General features: G+C 42.3%; 1 protein-coding gene across 1 annotated transcript in view; it reads right to left on the bottom strand.

The window, feature by feature from the left end:
• LOC130256962 (multiple epidermal growth factor-like domains protein 6) overlaps positions 1-15,584 on the bottom strand; it is a 191,591-nt gene that overhangs the window by 72,246 nt on the left and 103,761 nt on the right. The gene's annotated exons all lie outside the window — the stretch shown is intronic.

The raw sequence follows: 15,584 nt of genomic DNA, 5'->3' as shown, positions 1-15,584 counted from the left end.
CCATCACCATTACATGCAAAGCACAGAGAGTTTAAAGAGAAAAATTTTGAAAAGTGAGGAATTTGTGCTACATTTTCTGTGTCTCTTGCCATAGAATAATAGAATTACAGAATGGTTTGGGTTGGCTTATCTCATTCCAACCCCCTGACCATGGGACACCTTCCACCATCCCAGGTTTCTCCAAGCCCCATCCACCCTGGCCTTGGATACTTCCAGGGAGGAAAGTTCCTTGTTCTTCCTTGTATTCACCTAAACTTTCCATAGCATCTTCTCAGATGACCTCCCAGAAAAACGATGTGAGCTCCCGCTGACACCTTTTCCAAAGCTAAGCAGGTATCACTCCATATTTCAGGGGATTTTAGAGGATTACATTCGGTCAAATGAAGAGGGAAACCAGCATTAAACCAGCTTGAGAACACTGCTGTAAAGTTTTATCTGAAAATGAGGGGCAATGATGGACAAAGATCAAGAGGAGTTTAAGTAAACAGGTGAAGGTCTAAGACAGAATCATAAAACTGAATTTCCAGAAGTACCTCATAAGCAGTTTTTGCACCTCTTCAGCAATGCTGGGCTACTATAAATAGCATTTGATTGACATGTTGACACCATTACCTTAAAAATCAGCATGGGGGTCATTTGAAATAAGGGTCAATTAGGCCATTCCCTGAAAAAAAATTCACCTGGCAGATGTTTGCCTAGATTTTGTCTGTCCTCTCCTTAGCAGTCCCAAGGGATAACAACTCCTCCTCCCACCATCTCCCCCAGGGGCAATGCTGGTCCCAAATTATCCCAAATACCAAAGATATTTTCTTCCCCAAGTCAAGCCTCCCTCCTGCAACAATCATCTCTGAACAGCCCCCTTTTAACACTGAAGCCTCCTGCTGATTTAATTGCTCTTTAGATCAGGTTCTTAAATCATCTAGTGGGAGGTAAGTCCACAGTGAAGGAATTTCCCCTCCACACTGCACTTGAGCAACAAGGGGTCTGGCTTTCATATCTTTGCTGTGCCTGTATCTGTTTTGCATTTAACTTTCGTGGCTTACATATTTTTTAATACTTTTATGTTTATTCCATTTTAGAAAAGCTAATCAAAATTAACCGAAAGAGGAAGTTTTAAAGAAGGCTTGGAAATGCACAACATGTATTTATGAAGTTAAATTTTAATATTTCACAGGTGAATTTCCCTCACCTAAAATGAAGTCCTGGTGTTGACTGGTGTTTAAATTCAGACCATTTGCTAACATGCACCACTTTTTGATCCTTCTGCTGTATTTGTTATTTTATTAGACTGTATACTACATACATGTCCTGCTGCCTGGGGACATCTGGAATATGTTTTTTTAAACAGAAATTCTGCTTTTTAAAATGTAAACAGTAAACAGAAAATGTTATTTACCTTGTTGGATTCCATACTGCTAAGAACCAGACTGCTGAAAAATGCCAGGACAAAATCAAACCCAGGAAACTCTTTGTGTGGAGTGTCAGAGAAATAAAATAAGCAAAAAGACTCAGAAAAATAGAACAAGGAAGCAGCTGAACCACATAGTACACCACGTTCTAGTATTTATACCTCAATAAACTCAAACACTGAGAGCTTCAATATTTTAATTTTATAGGCTACGATCAGCTGGAGAATTTCTCTCATATACCAAACACAGTTTAAGTTCAGATATTGGCACTTACAAAGGATAAAAAATAGCCCAGCTAATAAAAGGGAGCTGGGAGTTAGTGATATTTGTTAGTCTCCATTTGGAGATTTAAAGGAGTGATTTGGTTTATGGGGGAGCTCTGCACCCAGCAGCAGCTCTTCCCTCAGTGGCATTTCCCTCGTGCTGGCACATCCCAGAGGGCCATAAAGCAGTGATAGTGCTGAAAGGCAGCACAATTCAGTGCAAAATTAAAGATGCTGGAGCAGTTCTGGGCATGAGCTAGACCCAGCCCCAGCCTGAGACTCCCTGCAGCAAACAGAGGCGAGACCCAGGAGCTGGAAAAGCAGCTCCACGACGCCACATCCACAGCAAATCCGATGACAGATGATCCCTTCCAGCCCCAGACTTCCTCTGCTAGATCAATATTTTAAGGATTATATGCTGAAAGATTCCTTCACATCCTACAGATAAAATCGAGAGACACACAAGGCGCAGTCGCCTTTCCACGTCTCCTCCATCCCGAGGCCAGGAAACAGCTTCTCCCCCAGCCACAGCAGAAAAATTCCATAATTATTTTGTCTGGGGAGCAGCCTGCAAAGCAGACACTCATCTAAAGGCCTGAACTGCATTTGAGAGTTTTAAAAGTCTAAACAATTTGGACTTTCACATTCAAATTGCTGTACTAGTAAAGGGCACACATAGCTTCTGCTGTTGTAGGTACACAAGTGGCCTTTTTATTTTTCTACTTGGAAATAACTATAGAAAGATGAAATTATTCTAGAATAGCAGATGTATTTGTATACAAGTATTTAAAAGTATTCTTGAAATATAAATCCCTTCCATTGCAATTCTGGAACATCACAGGATTATGGAAGATTGTATCTGTATCTGTGATTAAATTTGGATTAGTTTCCAGTGCAGATCAAACTGAAACTCCTCCTGCTCGACTTTCTACAGTTACAACTTAGGATGCTTATCTGAATAACCTGAATTTCAAGCCACTTATGGCTTGCTTATCACAATTCAGACTGTGATGAAAGCAACTGCATCCCCACAAGACAGAGGGAGAGCAATCCATGGAGACAAGAGGGAAAATGAGAGCTGTGTGCTGTCCCCAGGCTGCCTTGCCAAGGAGATTACCCTGCTGGGTGAACAAAGCAGAGGTGGTGAGTGGATATTCTCCTTCTCACCTTCAGAAGATTTCAGAGATGCTTTTCAGGGGGATTCTCACTAAAGGTACCTTCCTGTGTCCTTGTTTATTCACCTTTCATCAGGAATTGCCTAACACTCAGTCACACAAACCAAAGTCTGTGTGTTCCCAAGATGTAAAATATTTTAGCCACCATGTTATATATATTTTTTAACTCTTTGTGCTCCTTAGGGCTGTGCACTTGGACTGACCCTTCCTCCATCCCAACACCTCAGGTTCCAAACACAATAAAAGAGGATGTGAGGTACAAATGCCCAACCCACTTTCCAAGGGCAGATCTTCTTACAGGTGAGGTTCCAGGTTGTGAAATCCTCCATACCTGACTGAGGACCCTGCTAATCACCAAGGAGCTTGGTCCCTAATTGCTTTGATGAACCACATTGACAAAAGTCCATCTGCCCTGCAAAAAACCTGTTTCAGTACAGAGCTGTGTGGCTGTTTGTTTGGAATTCAGGATTGTCACATCAGCAGCTTTTTTTATATCATTATTAAAATGCTGAGGACTAGCTATGATCAATCAGTTCCTCAAAAATACACAGAGAGCAGTAATAAACGTGGATAATTAGTGAACCTGCAATCATGGTTTTTACAAAGGAAGAAAGAAAGCAAGATCCTGCCAGATCAATTCTCTACTAACAGAAAGCTTTGCTTTTTAGACCACTAAGAAATTCAAACAAGATACAGAACTGAGCTCCAAAAAAAAAAAAAAAAAGAAAAATGGAAGTATAACAAGCCTCCAGTTTAAGAATCCTGACTGGAGGAGGGATGATGTGCCAAAGGTATCCCAGGGATGGAATTCACAAGGTTTGCCTCTCAAGGAGCTTCCCCCAGCCAGTGGCATTTCTTGAGGGTGACAAATGAACAGGCTTTCTCTCCCTTGACTATTAAAATTTTTAATCTCCCTTAAATATTAAAATTTCACAATTAGATTGAGAACTGTTGAGAGTCAGTATTTTCTGAGAGATAAGCAGACAAAAAACTTCCTCTTCCTTGTGCCCAGGCACTGATGGAGAGAGAAACCAGAACTGGAGAGTACCAACCTCACCATTTAGAATAGATATTAGGAAAAATTTTATCCTGGAAGAGGTTTTAAAGCATTGGAACAGGCTGCTGGGGCAGTGATGGAAATGTCCCCATCCCTGGAAGTGTGGATGTGGCACTTGAGGACATGGTTTAATGGTGAGCACAGTGGTGGCACTGGGCTGGCTGCTGGACTTGATCTTGAAGGTCTTTTCCAACCTCAGTGGTCGTATGATTTCAGGATTATTTATTTATTAATTAATTTGGGCAAAATCTCTTCACTTTGTCGAGCAGGGAACAACACAGAGAGGCAGAGACCAAGTGGTTGTGAGCATCAGCCACCCCACAAAGACCAGAGATTTCCTGTGGATGGAAAGATTTCTGTGCACTGGGAGCTGATGTGGGAACATTTTCTGGTTTTTTCTGGGTCCTTGCTGGCACCTGCACACAGGGACCCAAACCCCCACCACACCATCTGTGGATCTGGCCCAAATGACTTTCACAGAAGCACAAATACACCCTTTTTACTAAATGCCTAAGAAATACTACATAAAACAGGAATGAATGACACACAAACATTTCCTCTTTCCAGCCACCACAATCCCCAGCTTGCTGCAGAAAGGAGGAGACCAGCAGGAGCAGGGAAACACAAAACCCTACTTGTATTTACTTAGAGAATGGTTTATGCTGATGGTTTTAAAGTCAGATTATAATTTAAAATAATTACAGTGACTATTTATTTAAAAAATCATGAACAGAAAGAAGAAACATGGTCTAATCTTTGCAGCATTATCTTAAAATTCAGTAAAATCAGGGTTTGACCCCTCTTTACCCAGGGAGGTTAGTGGTCCCCACAAAATACTGTGAGGATCAGTCAGGAATGATGGTGATAGAAAAAAAGAGAAGATTGGATCTTAAGTAAAGTACCACAGCAAGAAACCTTATGTGGCTCTATTTAAAATTATCACAAGTGGATAAACTGTTCAACTCCAACACAGATTTGGAAATAAATTCCAACAATCTGCTCACCCCTCCCTTGCCCCAACCACCTCCCTGTCTCTTCAGCTGCAGATCATCTCATACATCTGATAAGAAAACTCTGATTGTTTGCTATTTAATGTGGTATTTTAAATCAACAAAGATGCATGACAGTGCTTTGCCTTCTGTTATTTGTAACTACACTGTTACTACTCCCTTTTCTATGTTCCAAAGGGTGTTTAAACCTCACAAAAGTTACAAAGTGAAAATATCATATGGTCTTTCCCCACTAATTACATGGTGGATTTTGCACATTATTTAGTGTGTTTTTCAATTAAATAATTTATGTAATCATGGGAAGGAAGGGAAACAGGCTTGGTTCCCAGACATTCTTAAGCTGATCCCAAAAAAAAGAAATTATTCTATAAAGTAAAGCTTAAAATAAGTCCCTGTTATTGCTGTAAGTAGGTAAATTTATAACAGATTCAACTCACAGCTTCCTTTAAATCACAGAACTGCTCGAATCTCAAGCTTGGAAATGTCCAAAATTTGACAACCAATCCCCTCACAAATGCTCTTGCTACTAAGCATGACATAATTTGCTCTTGCAGCAAAAGTTTTGAAAAGGATCTCTCCTCTTTTATTAATACTAAGATGATTTTCAGAATATGAAGCTTTGATTGGAAGGGGTTTGAAACTCCTGTTGCTAGAAAAATATTTGGCCATCTTTTCCACAATGAAAGTAGTTTTACATTGGTATTGACTCTAGGAAAGGAAAATACAAGTTTAAAGTCTGGTCCAAAGCAAAGCCTAACATTTAAAAAAAAAATCAGTTCATATTAATAAAAAACTGATTTCTTTTTCATTGAACTGAAGTGAGCAGCAAAGATTGAGAAGAGAAATTTTGGGTGGCTGGGAGGTTTTAAACTGCAAAACTCCTGGTCTAGGGCTTTTTTTTTTTAATGCTTCACAAAACACCACAAATGCTACAAGCTGCTTTGAGTGGTTTCCTAGAAGCTGGTGTTAAAACACCTCCATGAAGCAGCTTTCAGCATAGATAAATGTGCTCCTGCAGAGCCAGCTGGGTCATTTTGAACTGTTAGTGCTCCCAGGCTTTTATTTTTGCTCCTCAGCTATTTGTTCTGCCCTTTGCTGGCCCCTGCCATGGATGAGATGAGCATCCATTGTCAGCTCCTGGCTGAGCCAGCCAGGTCAGCCCTGGGCTGCAGCTGCAGCTTCCTCACCTTCCTCACCTTCCTCACTCCCAGGTGTCCAGCAGGAAACCAAAAGGAGCACGTCCTGGCTGGTAAGAGACTGGTTAAAAGGCAAGGTTGATGATTCCTCACCCAGTTTAGCCCCTGCAAACCAATTTCACAAAGGAGGACCCCTGTGGGAGCAGCCAGTTTTCTACATTTCTTCACCCAGGATTAAGGACAAAGCAACTTTTGCCAGCAGCCATTTTGCAGGCACTGAAAGAAGCTTTTCAAGTAATCTGATTATTTACCTGCCCCTGAAAATGAGGAAAGGAAGGTAAATAGTGGCATTAAACCACCACAGCTCTTTGTACCAGGTTCGCTGTCTGTCAGTCCTTCCTCCAGACCTCCCTGGAGATTTGGGCCATTGTGGAGAAGCATCTTCAACCCTGTAGCTGGAACCTTGCCCTACACTTCACATGTTTTCCCAGGTAATTTTAAGGACTGCCAGCTGTGTCAAGGTCAGGTTTCACTCCTCTCCTTCAGGTTTCTCTCTCTCTGCACAGAGAACACCAAAGGATGGAAATTGTGAAATGTTGAACAGCAGAGCCATCAATGGGACCTTGTGTTGGGTAATAAATATTTATCTCCAGGTCTGAATGGAGATGCATCTCCTGATGCCTGTTTCCAAGGGAAAAGGGCAGAGGCATGTCCAAGTTATGGCATTTTTAACAGGCCCATGGAGCAGGAATGGCAGGAGCTGCTCCACAACCTGCTTTTGGGGAGAAAGCTTCTGTGAGCACTGCAAGGGACAATCTACCCCACCAAGTCTGAGACCTGGATTTCATTTCCTGGTCTGTCACTGGCCTTACTGGAGAATAATTAGATGAATAAACTGCCATGAATATCCTGGAACCCTGTTAATGGGGGCCACAGGTGGTTGGAAAGAACATCACTGACCTGACAACCATCCTGGTAATTTGAATTAATTGAATTTGAACTCAGGATGGGGGAGGAATATATCAAAGATGCTCTAGGACTTCTTTCTTGCTTTCCATATTGCTTTCAAGGTAAGACTGGCACAAGGCAAGCACTCAAAGTGGAGTCTGGTTCCTCACCAATGCCTGGACCCTGCCACCAGGGTTCATTTCTCAGCTGTCCTGCACAGAGTGATGTGAAGAGAGAAAATTGGCCAATATCTGTGTGCCTATTTCTGCTTGCTCTCAATGCCTGACATGCCACTCTCTCACAAGATATTTAACAGTGGTTTAGCTCAATAAACATCCAAGAGCCCCTCATCCACAGCTCTAAATGCAAACCATATGTTGCAGATGAAAACCCTGAAGATTATAATTAGAACTGTCCATTCAATTTAAACAAAGTCAAGAATGAAAACTATTTCAAATTCAATAAACAGGCCATTTCAAAATGTAGACACTGTGGAGGACAAGCTTAACAACTTAATTGACAGGTAAACTTCATTTCTAATCCTCATTTTGATATCATCTGTAGCCTCAGGAGTCAAAACACATCACTGCTCAGTGCTCAAAATATGCAGAGAAAATGAAAATGTCAGCTGAATGAAAAAAAAAAGGAGAAGCATCTGTTTGATAGCTGTGTAAGCCTGTGATATGTAAACTGCTTTGGAGTCAAGCAGCCCTAATTAGAGTTTCAAGGAATTCTTCATTAAATATACACACACAGAGACACACACACACACACACACACACATATATATATATATATATACACGTTTTAAGCAATTATTGAAACCAGACAACTTGCAAGAAAACCAGGCTATAGAATTAAAGCAAGGAACACAACAATTTCATGGACAGACCTCAGACAACACTGTGATGTTTTCAGAAATACATTTTTCCATCTTTTCGCAAAGCAGTTCTGCATGTTTTTCTCCACTCTAAGTACTTAAAACAAAAAATAATGATCCTTTTTGGGATCCCAGTGTAGTACACAGCATCTCAGCAAAGAGAAGCCAAAAGGGAAGAGTGGAAGGGCTACCAGCCTCCACAGTGGGGTTAGACTAATAGATATTTTGGCAACTGCACCCCTTGACGACTCCAACTCCCATCAACATGAAACCCACACAGATGGACACAAACTCTCAGCAGAGAAATGTGCCAGGATAAGGGAATGACCACATGAAATAGGAAGGGAGTGCAAGCTGAAGAACGACAAACCAGATAAAAGGGTGACTTAGGCTCCTAAAAAACCGTTTACACACCAAAAAACCCAGCTTCAGTAATGTCACTGCTTCCAGTAGAAAAGAGGTAAATGAGGCTGTAAACAGGGAAATTGGAAGGGAGTGCTTTAAAGACAACAATCAAAATTTTAGGTGATTTCTGCTTAGGAGAAAGACTTTGAGATCACCAGTATCATCAGCTACTGCAACACTCCTGCAAGGTTTTCTGATGTGGGCGGAACAGCAGAGAGAATATTTGTTATGGGTCTATCAATTTTTAAATACAGCTCCTCAGCACAACCCAGTTGGGCCCTGCTGTGAGGTGGGGGGTGGCAAAGGAGGAGAGGATCTCTACAAGGAGCTGCACTTAATAAGTGACAGCATGACACAGCCCAAACTCCTTGTGTGGACTCAGTTCTGAGCTGTATTAAGGAGGTTTTTATGTTGGGCCATCAGCATCTTCTCTCTGCAGGATGTGCAGTTTCCAAGAGTAGTTATGGAATAAAAAGAGAAATGCCTGATGTGATGAGAGCACCTGGATTTTGCTGGCAGCAATATTAATGCATGCTTGCTGAGCTCTGTGTCTCTGCTAGAGCACAATGCAGAGGAATGTGTTTTCCACACACAGCAGGTAAAACATGCACAAGAAAATTATAATCATGCAAACACCTTCATAATCTGGTGTTTCCAGCTTACAGTACATGAGCTGTGCTGGCTGGAAATACAGATGTGATTTGTGACAAGGATCAGGAGAGGAGGGAGGGCACAGGCACCGTTCAGACAGCAAACTCCACCTGTGCCAGTCCAAAACTGAGACCTCAGCTCAGCCCCTGTCCCTCTGTCACAGCCATCAGTCCAAGGGTGCCTCTCCAGGGGCCACCACGAGCACTGATCCCCCTCTGGAGCCATCCCAGCCCCAGGACAATCTAACACAATAAACTGCCAGCAAAGATCAGCATTTACACAGATTGTCTTGCTCTGCCTCCTTTATGACATAAATCACTGCAGAGATTCTACCACAGGAAGAGAGAAGTGACATTAACACATCCAAAACCTATCCATGCCAACTTCCAGAGCATCATGAACCACAGAATGGTTTGGGTGGGAAGGGACCTTGAAGATCAGCCAGTTCTAGTTCCCCTGCCATGGGCAGGGACACCTTCCCCTACCCAGGCTGCTCCAAGCCCTGTCCAACCTGACACCTTGAACTCTCCAGGTAAAGGCCATGAATCCTCTGGGAAACCTCTGCCAGTGCCTCACAATCCTCACAGGGCAGAATTTCTTCTCAGTATCTGATCTAAACCTGCCCTCTGTCAGTTTGAAGCCATCTCTCTCTCTCTCTTATCACTCCTTGCTTTTGTTAAAAGCTGCTCTCCAGCTCTCTTGGAGCCCCTTCAGGCACTGGAGGGGGCTCTGAGATCTCCCCAGACACTTCTCATCTCCAGCCTGAACCACCCCAACTCTCTCACCCTGTCTTTGTAAGGATAATGTCACCAGGCACGCAAGAATTTATTTCACTTCCTTTTTTCTTCCTCTTCCTGAGATTAAAATTCACATCAAATTAATCAGTTGATTGCTCCATTTTTATTAGCTGTTTCTGAACTCCTTGGCTGACACTGAATCCCTTTTGGGACAGGAGCAGTTCACAGGGTTCTCAGGTGGGCCTTTCACAGAGCCAGCCTGCAACAACAGCAGGTTTGCTTCAAGTTGGTCTTCTAATATATCCCAGCTAAAGCCCTTAGGTGCTCCTGTAATTGAAGTTTGAGTAATCCAATATGATGTTGATCAAACTACTGATCTTTTAATAATGCAGTGTAGCTCTCCCAGCAGTTGCTATCTCGCTGACAGTCATGTCTGCATCGCTTCCTTTGGGCCAAGGCTTTGAACAGAGAAGCTGACGGGTTTCTGTTTGCTTTAGATTTTATCACAAATTGTTTTAAAGCTTTTTTAAGGTTATATCAGATGGCTCGTAAAATCCACAGGCATTTCAATAATAAAAAAAAAGAAAGAAAGAAAGAAAAAAAAAGGGAGTTCTATTAGCTGTCCTGTTGAAGAACAGTATTAAATGCTCCCAAAGAAGAACATAAACACCTCTCAGGAGCTGTGCTCTTTCCCATCCCCATATCTGCTGTTAGTTCTTGTTTATGCAGCCTGTAGGCAAAGCTATAGAAAAAAGCTGTAGCCACCCTGCACAATACCCTCCTCTGAAAGGCAAATGTGCACATTTTTCCTCTCACAATTTCCATTTAAAGTACGAATTTAAGGTTTTTCTAAGCCTCGCCTCTTCACACAAGAATAATTCAGCTGCAATTTGCATTTTCGATGTGCTCGAAATGAACACCAAGATGACTCATGTGCTGTTTATAAGATGCCTGTATTTGCTGGTAAATACCTTGCTACAAACAAGCTGTAATTTAAGTATTCAAAAGTCTTACTTCTGCATAAAATTACTACTAAGTGTAATTTTGGAGATCATGACCAGAGCTTCAATTTTCAGGCTTCCTACACAATGATTCTTAAAAGTACTAGTGGATTTTCTTCTCTGACAACAGCAATCATTGTATCTCTGTAATTGCAGAAAAGATTACCTGGCTTTTAATTCACATTAGTCAGCTCCAACAATACCGTGCTTCTTTCCTTTCCTTCAAAATAAACTAATTATTGTCAATCAGCCCGCTGGAATGTTAACATTCTCCATAACCTGCTTTTCAGACGTAGTCATAAACGCAAAAAACTAGCTAATATAAACTAATCAGAGCCCTAGAAATATCTCAAAACATATTTGTACTGCAGTCTATCATTTTTTGTCACATTATTTCCAAATATTATCTTTCATCTGGACAATAACAGCCTTTTGATATAGTTCTATAACGCTTTTCATCTAACTCTTCACAGCTCCTCCGCTAATTAAAAGCATTAAGTCCCTCAGTACTGTGGCAAATACTGCAATATTTCTGAACTTACAACAATACAATAACTTTATGCATCAAGTGTTTTGGACAAAGAAAACTCTCCAGGCCAGTTTTTTTGAGTTTTTTTTTGCCCATGTCCAACTTTGTTGTGAGCACAAACTCAAAAGTGCAAGAACTGGAGTCACTCATAGAGAAGTCGCTGTCCCTGCACATCCCACAAGCACTCCTTTCCAAGGACAATCACAAACTGAGGTTCCTGCTCTGTATTTGCTCCCAGCTGGTGGGGCTGGAGGAGGACAAGGTGGCTGAAGGCTGGGGAAGGAGCCCATGTGCTGAGTCTGTAATCAGCTGTGACGCACGGGGCACCGCCAGCGCCATAGGGATGGTGGAGATGGGGCTCAGCGTTTGCTGCTACCTGGGACACCCAGAAACAAGCCTTCCCCTTCAGATCAGCGATCAATAACTCATCTGAGAACTGAAATGCAAAGGGAAAAGGTGCCAGTTTTCTGTGGGGTACGAGCAATGCTGTGCTTTTCTAAAAGGCGCCGCTGCCTCGGAACGCGGCACAGGTTGGATGTGTGACACGGCAACAAGCTGCACTACACCCAACCCTGTGTAATCCTGACATAACCTGGAAATTAAACTGCCACTTCCACGGGTTGTTTATGCAAAAGGCTGCTGTTAAAACGTTGCAGCTGAATTAAGAGTTCCAAGGCAAAAATCTAGGCACCAAAAAACAAGCTCCATGGAGAAAAGGAGATTTACCAAGATTATCTGGAAATAATCACCGAATCCTTGAAATACAAGTGGTCCCAGTCTTCCCCAAAAGTCAAGGGCTTTTGGGTAGGACTCCTTCAACTGTTGCTTTGGAGCCTTGGATTAGGATAATAATACCCATGACCATGATGTGCATAAAACTTTTATTTGAAAAGTGACTGCGAACTGACTCAGCCCCATCGATGAAAACACTTCCCCAGGATAAAGGAGCTCAGCCTTCAGTGGCAGCACTCACTTTGGAGGGAGCTGTCATAGCTGTGAGCCTGTCTACCCCCAGGGATGGCAGATGTGAGAAACTGGGTGGCTCAGAGAAATGTGTATCCCTTCCCTGACTGAAGAGAAACACACAAAAACTGCTGGGATTTGCTGAGTTTAGTATTTGATGTATTTTAATAAGATTGAGGAGGTTTGTGCAGCTGAGTGGTTTTTGCAAGAGGACAGCCCAGACCTGGAATGAGCCCCCAGAATTCAGCTCAGGTTCCTGCCTGCTTGGGCTTGCCAGGAATCAGCACTCAGGTAATTAATTTTAAAAGCCCAATGAGCTGAAGGCAGTGTTACCCTCACTAGGAATATGTTGTCATTTTTGCTACTTATTTTGAGAGCCTTTTCTGCTGTAGAACTACCAGGAATAGACAAATGCAGACAGATGACACAATTTTTCTGGGAGAGTGTAACTATTGATCTCAGCCAGATCCAACACGGCTTGGGAGAGCACGAGGGAGGTCAGAGCAACAACCTCCAGCTGTCATTCCTTCTCAGGGAAAAGCTTGAAACTGAGAATTAAAAAAAAAAAAAAATTACTTGAGAGAATAAATAAAATTAGATTCCCCATCAAGTCTGCAAATGTAGAACATCTCCAGCAGTTTCTGCCCAGAGCTTCTCTGCAGCCATGAACAAAATCACACAGTCCCCCTGCCCAAACCCAAGTGTCTCCAGAAAGCCACAGAAGTCTGAGTGCACAATGCCAAACAGTGCTTATAATGCACAATTAATCCTTAATCTCAGTAAATACAGTTCCCTCAATAAGAGATGTAGAGGAATCCCTTTTTATTATTTTTTTTTTTAATTACCAACTGGGATCTGCAATCAAAAGAAGTTATTAAGTTTTTACTCATGACTAAAAATAATGATCTGACAGGTAGGAGCAATCATAATTAATATTTAAATGTAAAACCAGATATTGTTTCTTGTTGAATTCACTTCAAATATAAGACATTTACCAGTATTCTGGATGTATAAACTAATGCGGAAGAAAATATTTACTCTTCAACACCCTTGGCAGATTACTGTGGGTTTTTATACTTTGAAACATAAATACTTGAAATTATCTGACTTAGCTCTGAAAACCCAAGCTGAAGTCCCAGGATACCTGAGAGCCACCAACAACAGGTTTGGAAAAATCAGAATTTAGCTTTCACCTTCTCTCCTCTCAGAAGCCTTTTGCTTTTCCTATTCTTTTTCTCTTCTTTTTAGAATTGCTGTAAAATTCCAATACCCTGAAATACCTCAGTTATCAAGATGGTTCACCAAGGGTTTGCTGAGGTGATGAGGTGGAGTTGTCCATTCCCCTCACATTAGGTGGACAGAGCAATTCAGTTACAGATAATGAGATAATTGTGGCACAATTCCTGCAACTGGATTTATTTCCTTGTCTCAAGACAAGGTCTTGAAATAGAGAAAGATGAAGAGGGTTGGGTGGCTTCACCTCATCTAAGGGTCTTACATCACTTGAGTGCTGTAAGATTTGAGCTCAGTTGGTGTGGTACTTGCTGCACCTGGAATAAGAACTGGTACTTTTTGAATTTTATAAAATATATTCTCCTTGTTCTCCTTCTGTTGAAGTGTTCCTGGCAATAAGTACCTCAGTGCCATGGCCTGCCAACACTGTGTGTTGAATCAAATGCAGCTTTTACAGCTAAGGTAATGCAAAAGCATCCTGAATCCTTCCAGTAGACTCACTTCTCCTGATCTAATAAAAATGAAATAAATATAATAAAAATGCCTTGGCATTTCCCTTGAAGTGCATTGTATGATATCCTCCAGTTTTTTTATCACAGGACATGGCAGACATCTGTACATTGATTTGTTGGGGCAGGGAAAACAGCCCAAATGCAGAATCACCATTTGTTCTCTTCAACAAAACCAGAATCTGACAAGAACAAGTTGCATCTCAGATCTTATTAACTGAATAAATGCTGTCACCATATTAATAACCCTTTCTTGCTCTCAGACATGTCCCTCAGCATTCCTTTTAGCTCACCATTAACTCTTCCAAGGCAACACACAGTGCTGGAGAGTCCCCCTGCACTGGGATCAGGCTCCAGCAGTGACCCCAGTGACTCTTCCATTACTGGGGTAACCAGTGGTGGCCCTGCCCAGTCACACTCTGGTTCTGGAGGATCTGCTCCCAAATTCCCCCTGCAAAGGTCAGGAGACCTGCCAGAGCTCAAGGTTTGACCAAAACCCGCAGGGATGGGCTTACAGTGATTGCAAAACCACTCTGATCAACAAAATAGGAGCTCCTTTTCATCAACACTTAATCACAGGACTTCACTTGTCTCTAAGTTCCTTCAGTTGCCTTGACAGACGAGAGCACAATAATATAAATAAGAAATGACAGTTTACCAAAGAAGGTTAACATAAGGGCACGACCTTTTTCTACTTGACTTCTGCAGCTTATTCATGTGTGAAAACACGCTTTTGTAGCTGTAGCCTCAGCATCCCTTACAGATCTGGACTTGTGCCAACAACTGAGCTTTAAAATTACCATTTAAAATACCATTCTGGATGGTATTTATGCTCAGAAAATACCATTTCTGCATTTTGCAATGCCTCAGTAGAACCGTTTCGCACCAGAATGAAATTCAAAGTGAGGATCTCTCTGATCTCACACAAAGGTACCTGTGCTCCACAAACAAGGAGGGATTGGACACACACCCATTTCCTCTCCCTTCCTCAGAGCAGGTCACACCTTTCTGAGCAAACCCAGCCACGGCCCCTGCCCAGGCTGCCCCAGGAGCACCTCACAGGGCACAGCATCAGCCTGACAGTCCTACACTAGTAAATGTCAAGTATTAATTTGTCACATTATTTGTGCAGTGATTTAAAGCCAAATCCTGTCTCATCACTCATTTCCATCAGGCACACAGGAGCGGGAGGGAAGCAGGAGCTTTCTGTCACAAGCTGAAATGCCTGCGCGAGGAGCTGCCAGGAAATATTTCCCTGTCAGAGAAGCAAACTGGAGCTCTGAGCGTGAAGGCTGGAGAGTGAAAGCTGCAGTACAACATGGAGATAATTAGTTTTGAAAGGCTAATCAGGTCACTGCTCTGGCTGGCATTTCTGTGGAGATGCACAGGCCTTCAGCTCACCACGTCTTGCCTCTCGGTACGAGCATCCCTCACAGAAGTGAAATAAGATTTTACAAACTCCATAACTCTGAATGACATATCCTGCCTTAAGAACCCCCAAACAGCCAGAAAAGAACCTACAAATAGCCAGGAAATATCCCTTGAGATGAGGACAGACCCCACAGCACGGGGTGTCCCAGGCTGTGCTGCTCGATCCCCTTCCCCATCTGGGTTCAACCAGCCACAGAATCACCCAAGAAGGAGAAGGTTTAATCAAAGCTGATAGCAATAACTATTT

Source organism: Oenanthe melanoleuca, chromosome 9 (assembly GCF_029582105.1).
Source record: "Oenanthe melanoleuca isolate GR-GAL-2019-014 chromosome 9, OMel1.0, whole genome shotgun sequence".
Classification (NCBI taxonomy): Eukaryota; Metazoa; Chordata; class Aves; order Passeriformes; family Muscicapidae; genus Oenanthe; species Oenanthe melanoleuca.
This window is presented reverse-complemented; position numbering and strand designations above follow the sequence as displayed.